The sequence below is a fragment of the Arvicanthis niloticus genome, chromosome 10 (assembly GCF_011762505.2).
Source record: "Arvicanthis niloticus isolate mArvNil1 chromosome 10, mArvNil1.pat.X, whole genome shotgun sequence".
NCBI classification, from domain to species: domain Eukaryota; kingdom Metazoa; phylum Chordata; class Mammalia; order Rodentia; family Muridae; genus Arvicanthis; species Arvicanthis niloticus.
Genome location: NC_047667.1, coordinates 36,694,138 through 36,710,154, shown reverse-complemented (window position 1 = coordinate 36,710,154; position 16,017 = coordinate 36,694,138). Strand labels below are relative to the sequence as shown.

At 38.2% G+C, this 16,017-nt stretch overlaps 2 pseudogenes; one reads left to right on the top strand and one right to left on the bottom strand.

The window, feature by feature from the left end:
- The first annotated feature begins 1,944 nt into the window (after positions 1-1,944).
- LOC117715956 (synaptojanin-2-binding protein pseudogene) lies at positions 1,945-2,285 on the top strand (annotated as a pseudogene).
- Positions 2,286-2,935: 650 nt separating this feature from the next.
- LOC117716672 (small nucleolar RNA SNORA40) lies at positions 2,936-3,053 on the bottom strand (annotated as a pseudogene).
- Between the last annotated feature and the right edge of the window lie 12,964 nt (positions 3,054-16,017).

Sequence of the window (16,017 nt, the reverse complement as noted above, 5' to 3'; positions counted from 1 at the left end):
GTACCACATGTTCTGTGTCCATTCCTCTGTTAAAGGACATTGGGGTTCTTTCCAGCTTCTGGCTATTATAAATAAGACTGCTATGAACATAGGGGAGCATGTGTCCCTGTTGTATGTTGAAACATCTATTTTAGTATATGCCCAAGAGTGGTATAGCTGGGTCCTCAGGTAATACTATGTTCAATTTCCAATCTGTTGGTTGCCACTTTGTCCTATTGATGGTGTCCTTTGCTTAACAGAAGCTTTGCAATTTGATGAGTTCCCATTTGTCAATTCTTGATCTTAGAGCATAAGTCATTTGTGTTCTGTTCAGGAACTTTCCCCCTGTGCCTAGGTATTCGAGGGTCTTCCCCGACTTCTCTTCTATTAGTTTCATTGTACGTAGTTTTATTTGAAGGTCCTTTATCCACTTGGACTTGAGCTTTGTACAAGGAGATAATTATGGATCAATTTGCATTCTTCTACATGCTGACCTCCATCTGAACCAGCACCATTTGTTGAAAATGCTGTCTTTTTTTCCACTGGATGGTTTTAGATCTCTTGTAAAATATCAAGTGACCATAGATAGGTATGGGGGTTCATTTCTGGGTCTTCAATTCTATTCCATTGATCCTCCTGCCTGTCTCTGTTCCAATATCATGCATTTTTTATCACTATTGCTTGTAGTACAGCTTGAAGTCAGGGATGGTGATTCCCCAAGAAGTTCTTTTATTGTTGATACTATTTTTTGCTATCCTGGGTTTTTTGTTAAATAAATTTAAAGATTGCTTTTTCTATCTCTATGAAGAATTGAGTGGGAATTCTGATGGGGATTGCATTAAATCTGAAGATTGCTCTTGGCAAGATAGCCATTTTTACTATATAAATCCTTCCAATCTGTGAGCATGGGCGATCTTTCCATCTTTTGAGATCTGCCTCGAATTTTTTCTTCAGGAACTTGTATAGTTCTTGTCATACAGGTCTTTTACTTGCTTGGTTAGACACACAGGAAGGTATTTTATATTGTTTGTGGGTATTGTGAAGGGTGTCATTTCCATAATTTCTTTCTCAGCCTGTTTATCTTGTGAGTGGAGGAGGCTACTAATTTGTTTGAGTTGATTTTATATCCAGCCACTTTGCTAAAGTTGTTTATCAGGTTTAGGTGTTCTCTGGTGGAAATTTTGGGGTCACTTAAGTATACTATCATAGCATCTGCAAATAGTAAAATTTTGATTTCTTTCTTTCCAATTTGTATCCTTTTGACCTCATTTTGTTGCCTAATTGCTCTGGCTAGAACCTCCAGTAATATATTGAATAGGTAGGGAGAGAGTGGGCAGCCTTGTCTAGTCCATGATTTTAGTGGAATTATTTCAACTTTCTCTCCATTTAGTTTGATGTTGGCTACTGGTTTGCTGTATATTGCTTTTACTATGTTTAGGTATGGATTTACTATGTTTAGGTTTTGGATTCCTGATCTTTCCAAGACTTTTATAATGAAGGGGTGTTAAATTTTGTCAAATGCTTTACCAGCATCTAGTGAGATGATCATGTGTTTTTTTCTTTGAGTTTATATAGTGAATTACATTGATGGATTTCTGTATATTGAACCCAAACTGCATTCCTGGGATAAAGCCTAATTGATCATGATGGATAATTGTTTTGATGTGTTCTTGGATTCAGTTTGAGGGAATTTTATTGAGAATTTTTGCATCAATGTTCATAAGGGAGATTGGTCCGAAGTTCTCTTTCTTTGTTGGATCTTTATGTGGTTTAGGTATGACATAATTGTGGATTCATAGAATGAATTGGCTAGTGTTTCTTCTGTTTCTATTTTGTGGAACAGTTTATAGAGAATTGGTATTAAGTCTTCTTTGAAAGTTTGATAGAAAGGCATGGAGCTTGATTCACCTTCACCTGCGCTGGGCACCCGCTAACCCCAGGTCTCTGCCTGGAGAACAGTGAGATATGAACAGATGGGTGGATTATTTAGTCATGGAGGAAGAGATCAACCTGAGGAGAGGAACCTTGGGTAAATAGTCAAGACCTGAAGAACGTGCTGCACCAAGATGCTGTAGACCTCTTTTGTAGTGAAGGATGTGCTGTGTCCCTGAGAGTAAAGCACAGGTTACCAGTGCAGAATGGACCTATAGTACATCGAGGCAAAGGAGAGCCAAGTGGAGTTCCTGTAGCTATGGTGCTGCTACCAATCTTTGCCCTCACCATGGTAGCAGTTTGGGGCTTCGTGAGATACCAAAAGCAGCTTTGAAATGCTTGCTGTCTTCCAGTGTGTCCAATGAACTATATCTCTCTCATTCACGGTCACTGACACCCTTCCATGTTCTTTCTTCTCCAAGTAGCCAACACATGATTTAAAGTGACTGCTTATCACCAAAAACCCTGTTATTCACAATCTTCAAGACTTCAATTCTAATGAAAGAGTAAAGGAATTATTTGAAAAAACGCTGGGGGCTGGGGAGGGGAGTCTTGCTTAGAATAAACGAGAAGTTATATATTTTACTAGAACTGCCAATAAAAATTCAGCTATCATCCAAAGAGGAAAAGCTCAGTCTTCTTGTCTCCATGGATGATACATTTTTCTTAGCTGGCATGCTTTGAAGGCTAGCTGTGCTACGTGAAAGGAGGAGCTTGTTTTCTTTCTTTCTTTCTTTCTTTTCTTTTTTTTATTTTTAAATGCCTTTCCTTGGGAAGTATTTGTGGCCTTTAATTCGTAACAATATACCTAGATGCCTATATTGGACATAAGTGAATGGATTTTTCTTTTCTTTTTTTATTTAAAAAAGAAAATACATATATACCATAACACACACACACACACACACACACACACACACACACACAGAGTAGCATAAAATTGGTGCCTTATATAGAATTAAAAAGGTGAGAAAACTACTGGTTCCTGGGTTTCTAATGGACAATTTTTTGGGGACTAGGGGATCATATTCCTTTATATATAATCAAGACTCATACTGAAGAATAAGTTCTGGATTGTAAAGAAAACTTACTTTTTCTGCTTGTCTGTCTTTGCCTACAAGTTAAAAACATACACAATGCTAAGGGATGATTGTAACTGAAACACTTCAAGAACTATTGGCAGAGCATGTATAATGGGGGTGGGAAAGCTAGCTTTAAAAGACAATGCTCAGTCAGTGGCATTAGGAAAATAATGACTGAAGCAATTAGTTAAAAATTGTAGAACAGCTTGTGTTACACAGTAGCTATAGTGGTGTGGGAAACTGTAGTAAGGTAGCTCTACTCAAGTCAATGTGTTCAAAAGACTGGGGTATAAAGATGATTCCTGCCAGTCTATTTCACAGTACTGTTCAAGGATCTGTTGGCATGGGGATGGGATGCAGGAGGGCCAAATAAACCATCCAGACAACTGAAAAAAGATCATTCCTCAAGGTGGCACTTGGACCCCTAAAGCCACTCAACAGTTTTCAGTTTGTAGTATCAGGCAAAGCCTAAGAGAAGGAACTGCCTTTCTGGCAGGACTCTGATTGAGTTAAGATGAGAAGGCCTGAATTGATTTGAGTTTTTCTTTTTGTGTATTTTCCCCTATGGTGAGCCTACAGAAGGCAGCTATCATCCTTGCAGCCATCTTGAGCCATATACCCTGACAAGAGGCTTGTTTACAATAGCCTACAACAGCTGAACACACTCTGATAACATCTTGGTTTAGATACCCAGGATCTTCCCTTGGGTGTGTGAGATTAAAGGTGTGTGACTTAAGGGCATGACTTAGAGATCAGATTTAGAGACAAGGCCTAAGGGCATGACTTAAAGGTGTGACTTAGAGGTGTGGCTTAGAAGTGAGACATATAAAAGGTGAGAAGCAGACAGAAGAGTTGAGTACAACATGGAGAAAGTTATTAGGATTAGAAGAGTACAATTTAGAACTAGGAATTAGGTTAGAGAGTACAACTTGGAGTAGGAATTAGGCATTGAGGAAGAAGACACTTGGACTAGAGAACTCGGAAGAAGAATTACTAGGCATTAGGCAATTAGCACTTGGAAGAACTAACTTGGAACTTGGAGGCACTAGGGACTAGGACCTCAAGACTTGGAACTTGGTGAGAAGAGAGACTGAAGAATAAATGAGATTGAATCACACTCTGGTCTCCATTCTTCGAGTTTGTCCTCACTCTCTGTCTTGCTGAACACTGACCAGCAGACTGAAGCAGCTTGGGGCAGTGCAAGCTCTAACAATTTAGCCCCCAAGGCTTATGGCAGTGCAGGTTCCAACATTGACAGAATGGTCCGAGACATTTTGGCCCCCAAACATATGGGGTAGTGCAGTTCTCAATATTTCTGGCCCGAAGCATGGGGCAGCTCGGGCCACAACATTCCCCCAAAGCTATAAACACTAGTTTTGGTTTTAATATGGTCAGTGGACCATTTTTCAGAAAAGGGGAAGGAATAAGTTTTGTTTGTTTGTAGAGGGTACAGGGAAATGTGGTGAGCATCTCTAAGGAAAGCCTGAGTCCACATTGTAGATGATAGATGCCAGAAAATAGCAGGGGTGTTGACGAGGTGGGAGCTGTCCTGTTCAGGCAGCATATAAAGTGGTTTCAAAGTACTAAGGATAATTGAATCAAGCCTAATTTTTTCACTTTAACAAAATAATTTCCATCTTTTCAATAAATTATTAGACATTGTTTTGACACAGGATTATGAACAGTTTTCCTGACAGTCTAGCAGTCACTTAATAGATGTTGATTGCACATTAGTTTTGTCCATAATGACTGAGTTAACTATAATTGTGGGAAGCACAAAGCATAGCTCCTAAAACTTAGCCAATTTATAGAGACCTCTGAACACCTGGACACTTGCTCTACTTCAAAACGTTGGAGCATCTGTTCTTCCACCTTCTGGCCCAGGATCATCTGACAGGCCTTAGTGCTGCAGAATTATTAAGGGCTGATTACTCTGTATAGGCAGATATAATCAGTCGACTATTCTGCAAGTATGTCCTTTTCTGGACAGTAATTTGTCTGTAGAAGGAAAGTGGCAATTCTTGTCTAGTGGCTGTCTCACCACTACTGGAGTAACTCCAAGGATGCTCAATTTCTTCTTAGAATTCAATATAGGAAGCTGTCTAAAGCAGACAGGTCTCTAATGAAAATGAACATTAATACAGAAATGTTTGTCATGTCAATTCTAAGGATTTCTGATGTTTTGAAAACCAACTATCCATGTAAGGTAATCTGGACTGTTGCCTGTTAACTCCAATCAGTTATTTCTAAATAAACCATAAAGAACACCCTTATAATAAACTCCAAGCTATGAATTTGCTATAATCCCTTAACTCACAGGCTGACCATCTCAAATCAGTTAAAAAAACAAGTTAAAGAAGGACTGGGTCTAAGCTTTGTATTCCTAAATGTGTTATACTGGTACAATGCCTATGAGAGTAACAATATTCATCTCACTCTTATATCACTAAGAAGCTCATGCCAATGAAAACCTTAAAACTTGTAAACAAAGTAAATTAAGAATTTATATCTTCATCTTGAAACTAATTATACAGATTTCTACTAATAGGTTATGGCTATGCAATAAATCCTAGCTAATCCTCTCTATTCCCACAAAACCACTACTTTTCCCTAGGAAGACAGTCCAACATTTACCACCTTAGTCCCCAAGCCCAGGGAATAGGGGTGCTGAATCTTCATTAGCTTCTTCAAGCTGATTATGGGCATTGAGATATTAGAAGAGGAGTGGGGGGAAGAGCAAACTGACAATCCTCTGGTGCTGTGTCTTCACTGCCTCCAGATGGAGTTCCCAGATCTCAGAGGTTTGAGCAGCTCTGCCCAGCTTGCTTGTTGAGTAGATACACCAAGGCTAATCATTCTGCAATATACAATTCTCAAAACAAATTTTAGTATCAAGATAGTTTTTTTTTATTTTTTTTAAGTGGGCTGACATTTTATTAAGAATGTTGGTTCTAACTGCTTTTCTTTTTTTCCCCTCTTTTATTGGATATAATATTTACATTTCAAATTTTATCCCCTTACTGCATTTCCCCCACCACGCAGGAACCCCTTATCCCATCCCCCCTTCTCCTGCTTCTATGAGGGTGTTTACCCCACCTACCCCCAGCACCCCTCCCCACCCTCATATTCCCCCCCCCCCCCCAGTGCTCAGCCTTCAAGGTACTGATGACCTTGTCTCCCACCTATGCCCAACAAGGCCATCCTCCCCTACATATACAGCTGGAGTCATGTGTCTCTCCATATGTGCTCCTAGGCTGGTGGTTTAGACCCTGGGGAGCTCTGGCTGGTTGGTATTGTTGCTCTCCTCATGGGGCCACCAGCCCTTAAGGCTCCTTCAGTTTACTCTCTAACTCTTCCATTAGGGAACCTTTGATCAGATTAATGGATAGCTTCAAGTATCTGTCTCTGAGTATGTCAGACTCTGGGGGACCTCTAGGGAGACAGCCTTATCAGGCTGCTGTCAGCTTTCCCCTCCTGACATCCATATCAGGGTCTATTTTTGGTGACTGCCCATGGAATGAGTACCCAGGTGGCATGGTCTCCATACAACCCCCCCTTCAGATTCTGTCCCACACTTTGTCTCCATATTTGCTCCCTTGGGTATTTAGTTACTCCTTCTAAGAAAGACCTAGGCATCCTCACTTGTTCTTTCTTCTTCATGAGCTTCATGTCATCTGGTAGTTGAATCTTTGTTGTTTCAAATTTTTGGGCTAATCTCCGCTAATCAGTGAGTAAATACCATGTGTGTTCTTTTGTGATTGGGTGGCAGCTCAGATCCCAAACTCCAAGAACCCAGAGGAAGCAGGGATCCCAGGCGCTCTAACTCGGGCAGTATCTTAGGTAAGCAGACAGCAGGGCCTGCCCTAAACAGGGAGTAACTGGGACCCACAAGGACCCAGGAAGTCACTCCCGGCCCAGAACACTGGTCCCTTCCGGTCTGGGCCAGGGCAGATCTTGGGTGGCAGCTCTGCCCCCAACCTCCAAGAACCCAGAGGAAGCAGGGATCCCAGGCGCTCTAACTTGGACAGTGTCTTAGAAACTAGTTCTCAGATCTGAGGCCTGGACCAGACCTCTGCCAGGTTTGCTTTTTAGATTTAAATGAAAATGAGGACACATCATATCAAAACATGTGGGACTCATTGAAAGCAGTACTAAGAGGAAAAACCACAGCTCTAAGTGCTCACAAAAAGAAATTGGAAAGAGCATACATTAACAACTTGACAGCAAACCTGAAAGCATTAGAACAAAAAGAAGCTAGTATACCCAAGAGGAGTAGATGGCAGGAAATAATCAAACTCAGGGCTGAAATCAACCAAGTTGAAACAAAAAGAACTATACAAAATATCAACAAAACCAGGAGCTGGTTCTTTGAGAAACTCAACAAGATAGACAAACCCTTAGCCAGACTAACCAAAGGGCACAGAGACAGCATTCAAATTAATAAAATCAGAACTGAAAAAGGAGACATAACAACAGAAACAGAGGAAATTAAAAAAATCATCAGATCCTACTACAAAGGCCTATACTCAACAAAATTTCTTGCTCTTTCTAGGGTATAATTGCCCTCCTTGTATTGGAACTTTCCTGCTATTATCTTTTATAGCTCTGGGTTTGTGGAAAGATATTGTGTAAATTTGGTTTTGTCATGGAATATCTTGGTTTCTCCATCTATGGTAATTGAGAGTTTTGCTGGGTATAGTAGCCTGGGCTGGCATTTGTGTTCTCTTATGGTCTACATGATATCTGTACAGGATCTTCTAGCTTTTATAGTATCTGGTGAGAAGTCTGGTCTAACGCGGCCCCCTCGAGCTTTGCATCCGTGGGGAAGAAAGCACGAGACGCAGAGATCAGGTAGTTACTGCAAAACGAGGCTTTAATCTTTCTCACACATGTGGGGAAACACGGAGAGGCGCGGAAGGGGAGAGGTGAGGAAGAGGTCCGGCTTAAGTACAGTCTAGAGTGACGTATTCACTTCTGATTGGCTGTTCGCTCACCACCCAATATTATGCCTAGGGATTGGTAGTGACTTTGGCACGCCTATCAGCCTAGCAACTGCGCAGATAATTGTTTACATCTGGAGAAGACACGTGGCCAGCGCCATCTTGGAAATGCAAATGTATAGCCACTGCTAACAGCTGCTTCCTACAGTCTGGTGTAATTCTGATGGGTCTGCCTTTATATATTACTTGGCCTTTTCTCCTTACTGCTTTTTAATATTCTTTCTTTGTTTTGTGCATTTGGTGTTTTTATTATTATGTGATGAGAGGTATTTCTTTCCTGGTCTAGTCTATTTGGAGTTTTGTAGCCTTCTTGTATCTTTATGGGCATCTCATTCTTTATTTTAGGGAAGTTTTCTTCTATAGTTTTGTTGAAGATATTTATTGCCCCTTTAATTTGGGAATCTTTACTCTCTTCTATACCTATTATCCTTAGGTTTGGTCTTCTCATTGTGTCCTAGATTTCCTGAATGTTTTGTGTTAAGAACTTTTTGCATTTTGTGTTTTCTTTGACAGTTGTGTCAATATTTTCTATGGTATCTTCTGCACCTGAGATTCTTTCTTCTATCTCTTGTATTCTATTGGTTATGCTTGCGTCTATGACTCCTGATTTATTTCCTAGGTTCTTTATCTCCAGGGTAGTCTCCCTTTGTGATGTCTTTATTGTTTCTCCTTCCATTTTTATGTCCTGGATGGTTTTGTTCAATTCCTTCACCTGTTTGGTTGTGGGTTTTTGTTTTTTTTTTTTAATTCTTTAAGGGATTTCTGTGTTTCCTCTTTAAGGGTTTCTACCTTTTACCTGTGTTCTCCTCAATTTCTTTGAGGGTGTTATATAAGTCCTTCTTAATGTCCCCTATCATCATCATTAGAAATGATTTTAAATCTGAATATTGCTTTTCTGGTGATATGGGGAGTTCAGGACTTTCTAATGTGGGAGAACTGGGTTCTGATGATGTCAAGTACTCTGGGTTGCTGATGCTTATGTTCTTGTGCTTCCTTTTTGCCATCTTTATATCCTTAGTGCTACCTGTGTTGTTTCTGACTAGAGCCTGTCTTTTCTTGGTTTTGTCAGAACTATTATCTTGGTTTTGTCAGAACTGTTTGTGGTGGGTGTTGCTGCTGGGGTTAGAGCTTAGGCCCTTCCTTTTTGCCATCTTTATATCCTTAGTGCTACCTGTGTTGTTTCTGACTAGAGCCTGTCTTTTCTTGGTTTTGTCAGAACTATTATCTTGGTTTTGTCAGAACTGTTTGTGGTGGGTGTTGCTGCTGGGGTTAGAGCTTAGGCCCTTCCTTTTTGCCATCTTTATATCCTTAGTGCTACCTGTGTTGTTTCTGACTAGAGCCTGTCTTTTCTTGGTTTTGTCAGAACTATTATCTTGGTTTTGTCAGAACTGTTTGTGGTGGGTGTTGCTGCTGGGGTTAGAGCTTAGGCCCTTCCTTTTTGCCATCTTTATATCCTTAGTGCTACCTGTGTTGTTTCTGACTAGAGCCTGTCTTTTCTTGGTTTTGTCAGATCTATTATCTTGGTTTTGTCAGAACTGTTTGTGGTGGGTGTTGCTGCTGGGGTTAGAGCTTAGGCCCACGATCTGCTCAGTGCTTGGGTGCATACTGGAAGAAACCAGTGCTCCAGGCCAGGAGTAAATTCCTTTGTCCCAGTGGGTCCCAGTTACTCCCTGTTTGGGGCAGGTGTTGCTGTTTCCTTATCTAAGATACTGCTGGCATTGGAGCTCCTGGGAGCACCTCCTCCTCTGGGTTTTGTGACATTGGGTGCAGAGCTGCAGCTCGGGATCTGCTCAGTGCTTGAGCACAGACAGGAAGGAACACGTGCTCTTGGCCAGGAATCTACAGTTCACAATTTTTAACCCAGTGTACATTTCTGTCCTTTTAGAGCAGATGTTTTTCATTGTGCAGTGGTCTTATTAATAGAGTATTACCATCAGGTTGGAAGGGTGACCAATGGCATTGGAAGTAGCCTGCTATATTTGGAGGATTCTATGAAACTTTTTTGGACAATGACTCTAAAAGATATGTCATTACTGGTACTTTCAATTTTATTTGGAATTATATCCACTATATGCATTTTCTTTCCCATTATATTGTAATTCATTTTAAACTACTATGTATGATCATATAATGGGAAGTTTCTACTGGAGTAAGTTTCAATGAGGCTTTTCAGAAAGTCTTTAGAGTCAGTTATCCTTCTCATATCTGCTCCTTTACCCTGTCCTCACATCCTTCTTGACATTGAATCGTTCTATTCTAGTATCTGCTTTATAACACTATATTCAATGTCCCTTTTCTTACAAATTTACCTACTTACTCCTGGTCTCCTACTACTTACATAGCCTGATTGTTTATTAATATGAAAATACACATTTGTGAAGCTTAAAATCTAGCAGCTACATATAAAATATGCTACATTTGTCTTTCTGGATCTGGGTTACTTCACTTAGAGTGATTGTTTCTAGCTCTATTTACTTGCAAATTGTATAATTTCATTTTTATCAGTCAAATACTATTCCATTGTATAACTGTACTACATTTCATTATCCATTCACCAGTTGATAGACTTATAGGCTGTTTTCAACTTATTTCTATTCAACAGCATGAACATGAATGAGTATCTCTGCTGTAAGATGGAGTCCTTTGGGACTGAAAATAGATCTACTGGATTGTCCAGTTGGTCTTTTCATCCTTTTAAGGAACATCCGCATTGATATCTATAGTTTCTTTTTTTGTTTTTTTGTTTTTGTTTGTTTGTTCGTTTGTTTGTTTGTTTGAGACAGGGTTTCTCTGTATAGCCTTGGCTGTCCTGGAACTCACTCGGTAGACTAGGCTGGCCTCGAACTCAGAAATCTGCCTGCCTCTGCTTCCCAGGTGCTGGGATTAAAGGCGTGCGCCACCACCACCCGGCGATATCTATAGTTTCTATAACAGGTTTCTATACTACCAGCAATAAATAAATGCTTACTTTTTTTTTACACATCTTAGCTTTTATTAGTTGTCATTTGTTTTATTGATATTTGGCACTCTGGGGTAAGATGAAATCTTAAAGTAGGTTTAATCTGATTTTACCTAATGGCTAAAAAGAAATTGATCTGGTGTTCAAGCAGCAGTTTCTTCTGTACTGATTAGTATTCATCATGCTGGAAGGTGCCATATATGTTTTTAGAAGAGAAAACTAATCATCAATATCACCCAACTGCAAACACTGTAATTTGCAATCATGAGTTGCCTGCAAGTCATACTCACCTGTCAGCAGTGGTACAAATGTAATAGGAGTAACCAAAGCTTTTAAAGTTGAACGTAAGGCTTGCTTTCTGATATAGAATCCATGCCTATACTTTTAATGATGCAAAGAATTGGACTAAATAAGTCATGGACCTTAAAGGAAACCTACTAACAACTATTATTCTTCTAAATGACCATAGCAACTAAACAACACCTAATAATATGTTGCTATACCTGGTAGTCAGTGAATTTTTCAACCTTCATTAGAAAAGCTTCCTGCAGGAGATGGTAATTTGTTGGGAGCCATAATGGGACAAGCTAATAATGAGCAGATGATCATCCTGAAATGCTTGCCTCGGATTATTATATAATCTGCGACGAGTGTGCCCCATTAGCAAGGCTGTGGTGGACGTGATTTTGAGAAAGATTCCTGCTATTAATATGCTTTTCCCATTATTACTATTATTAGACATATGCTAATATCACCAAGCAATAGCACTCCCCTTTGTAGCAGATCTCTGCAGATCCACGAAGATGTACTGCCTTGTAGTGATGCTATATAGACAAATAGATGACTTCTTAAGTCTTAATGATGATCTTATAAGAATTCCTAAAATTATATCAGTGATTATTAAGTTCTTTTATATCAGGACTGCTATTAAGTCCCTTAGGCATAGTCAAACTGCAATGAGAACTCTGCCAGTCTCCTGAGTGTTATCAGTTAATTGCCCCAAGAGTGATAGTAACTGGACCTTCTCCTGCTCAGAGCACATTCCAAGAGGTCATAAAACCATTAGCCTAGGTTACTAGAGGGAATCCACAATTTATTATAGGTACCAGGACAGAAGAGAAAATATTGCCTGGGTTTATCTATACAAAACTTCACTAATTTCTTAAGTTATAGTTTCAAACTTTCTGCGAACCTGTAGAGCTAGACAGGTGATGAATGTCTAGTTAGATAATTACTCCTAATTGGTATTCATGTAAACATTCTGTGTTGTAAACTTCTATTTCAATTTATGACTTGAAATTTGGTGTGAACTTGTGATGAACCTTGTAACGTGTGACCATGTACTCTGAAAGATGTATAAGTTCTGAGGACAAAGAGATGAGAGTTCAGTTAGAATAGGAAGTTAGAATGAGCAGTTAGAATGGTGAGTTAGACTAGTCAGTTAGTTAGGACCCCATCACCCTTTCCTTTCCCCCTGCCTAGAATTTTTCTCCCTTAGGTTTTTTACTTTGTTAGAATCTTTTCTTCTTCCCCACTCAGGACCTTTCCTCATTTTCCCTCAAATAGCTTTCATAGGATACCTTTTACACTTAATAAACTCTATAGTAACTTTTCTAAAGTGTCTTTTCTTCCTGCAAGTTAGAGCCCAGCGGTTCCTGCTGAGATAGAACAAAGGCCATGTTGCCTAATCCTCTGCTGTTAGGCTACAGGTGTTAAGCCTGCAGTCTCTTACCCTCAGAAGTTTTTAGGATAGTACAAGGCTATTTACTTAACACCTTGCTGGTCTTAGGGCCAGGATGTTGACTGCAGGTCAGCTACAGTAGCATAGGGGCTGCCTCAAGAAGAACCGGATGGTGGGAGGAGGAGAAGAAAGAAAGCTGCATCTCTCTCTTCCCCCTCTGACCCCCAAGCAGGGGGGCGAGGGGGTTGGCCCCCGGCAGTAATTAACACAGACACCCACACCTAGATAATGTGTAGAGAATGAGAGACTTTAGAGCACTCAGTTCTAGACAAAATGCCATTATTATACCTCTTCCTTCAAAACTCAAGGACCTATGAGCAGGAGGAAATACAAAGATTTTTAGAGGCACAGGTGGTGGTTGACCCAATGAAAGAGTCTCATAGACAAAACCTGGCTGATGAATATATGAAATCACAGACACTGTGGCAGCATTTGGAAGATCTATACAAGTCCAAAAAAAATGCTGTTGTAGAGAAAGGAAAAGTAGCACAAAGTACTATGATGAACCAGGACACTATTTTCATTAGACAGCTTCATGGAGGGTGGAAATAAGTTTTGTTTTGTTTTGTTTTGGTTTGGTTTGGTTTCCATTGAGTGACACCAGCTTTATAAATCCCATTCCACAGTAAACCTCATTTGTAGGAGTAGTGAGTTAACACAAAGTGGACTCCATTTTTATGTATGTTTGTATCATTTTTCTTTTTGAATACAAAGAAGGAACAAAAAGTTGGGTGGAACTAGGAGGGACTATGGGAGAAGAAATAAAATGATCAATATATATTGTATGAAAAATATATTAAAAAATAAAAAGGATTAACTATACATTTTTAGCCTAAATAGAAAAAATAGTCAAAAATAAAGTATGCATTTATTTTATTTGCATTCCCATGATTAAGATAACTTTTCCATCTCATTTTTCTTTTTATTTATAACTTACATTATCATTTAAATGATATAACATTTAACTAAAATCAATTTAAAAATCGTTATGACATTATATTTATTTTTTCCAGTTCAAGGACTAAAATGAATTTCAACTTCAATAGTTGAAGGGAAGAACGAAAGGACAGTATCAACATAAAACTGAGAAACAATACAATAGAGAAAGTATCTTCCAAGATATGTATATAATTAGCCTTTTCTATGCATTAAATAAAATTCTGGATAATTATTCAACTAAATCAATATAAAGATTTTTAAATTAACCCTGGTAGAATATATAGGTCTTGTGGAAGGTTGCTAACCCAGAATCATTAAAGTCTTGTGTTTATATACCTAATGTCATAGGAGTTATGGTACATGCCTGTTATCTTAGACCTTAGAATGTGGGAAAAAAAAAAAGGATAATAACATTCAAGGCTTCCAGAAGTTATATAGCAAAATTTAGGTCAGCTGGCACTACATAAAACTGTCTAAAAATAAAAGCACATCTTAAACCTAAGTGCAATTTTTTGCATCCTGTAATAAAGTTTTACTTTTATGTAATCTAATTATTTCTCCTAAAACATTTTTAAAAGTTTCTGTGAATTTGATAAATATAAATAATGAATAAATAAATAATATGAATATAAATAATTTCCTTGACTGATATTTTGATTTGTTGTTCATCATCATGTGTGTAATGAGAACAGAACTCTGGATCTCTTCAAGTACAGACATTTCTTTTAATCTTGAGCTATCATTCAAGCTCTACTACCTAACTTTAAGACAGGAATATTGATAACCAAGAACCATCACCAGTCTCCTTCCTAGAAGATTGTGATATTAATCAGAATGTTATCTATCTTACCTTATTTGTCAGAACTTCTATAAGTTGATATGTGTACTTATTCATTCATGTTGTTTTTAATACTAGAACTATTATGTTTGTTTTGCCTTCAGTATTCCAAGAACCAAACCTAAAGGTGCCAAATAATAAGTGCCATCTAAGCAGGATTTAAAAATAATTTATTTTCAAAATGTATCTATCTCATTATTGTACCACTGCATAGAGTAAATGAGATTTAGAAATAACCTAAGACCATCAGGGGATAAAAAATTAATATGGAGGGCAGCAATCTCTAAAATGTCTGAGTCTTTTAACTGATGAAAATATTTTAAAAATATATTATTTGTATAATTGACAGAATAATAGTGGTCATCTTCAATAACTATTACATGTATGAATTATATTTTTATTAATACATCCTATCCCATTTATTTTTCTTTTTTACTCAGCTTTATTTGATTTTAACCTAACTGGAATATGCAATTCTAGTCAAATCAACATAATATATAGTAGACCTTTAAACAATGAAATCTAATGTTTCCTTCTGCTCTTAATTTTTGTTCATTTGTCTAAGACATAATAATTTTAAAAGAACACGTGGATCTATATTTTGCAATCCCCTAGTTCTCAGTGAATTGCATTTAAATTGAGGAAATATTTACGGAGTGCCTACTTTACATCTGTTGCTAGAGTTTTCCAGAACAACCTTCCGATGGTGTTTTAAATGCAGCTTCAGATTCAGTAACTCAGAGTGTGGTCTGCTCTGTTTGAATTAATATTGGTAGGAATGTAAGGTGGTATGGCTATTATGAAAGACAAATCTATGTTCCTTCAAAATAAAAGGCAAAACTATCACATTACCTAGAAATCCTTCTTCTGAGAGAAATGAGCAGTGAAAATGAAATCAACATCTCAAAGACATATATAATCTCATATGTTCATAGCTGCATTAGTCATGATATCTAAGATATGGAATCCCACTACGCATCTAGTATAAAATGAATAAATGAACTAAAGATGGTACTTACTGTCACATATGTACAGGGGAACTATATTCAGCCTTAGAAACTGCATGGAATACTGAAATGTGCATAAATAAACCAGATAAAGACAAATGTGCGCTTCTCACCTACACATGGAACTTAAAATCAAGTTGCATTAGTGGTAAAATAGAATAGATTAGTGGTTACCAGAGGATGGGGAGATGATAGTACAGGGACAAAGTGCTTTCCTTGGCTTTTAGATACAAATTCTGAGTACCTAATGCACCGGGGAGTGACTATAGCTCATGACAATATATTATGTGTTTGACTTTTGCTGAGAAAAGATCACAAACGCAATCACTATGAATACACATGTATCCGTGCACCCACAAATACTCAGCCACACACTAAAAAAATGCTCCTCTGCTGGGCAACTGATTAAGGTGGTCAAAGCATTATCTTCATTGTGGTAATAAATTCAGTTTTTTTATACTGAAGTCATCTGTTACTTAACTTATTCATATACAGATTTACATGTCAATCATACATCATAAAAGTTGATAAACTAATAAT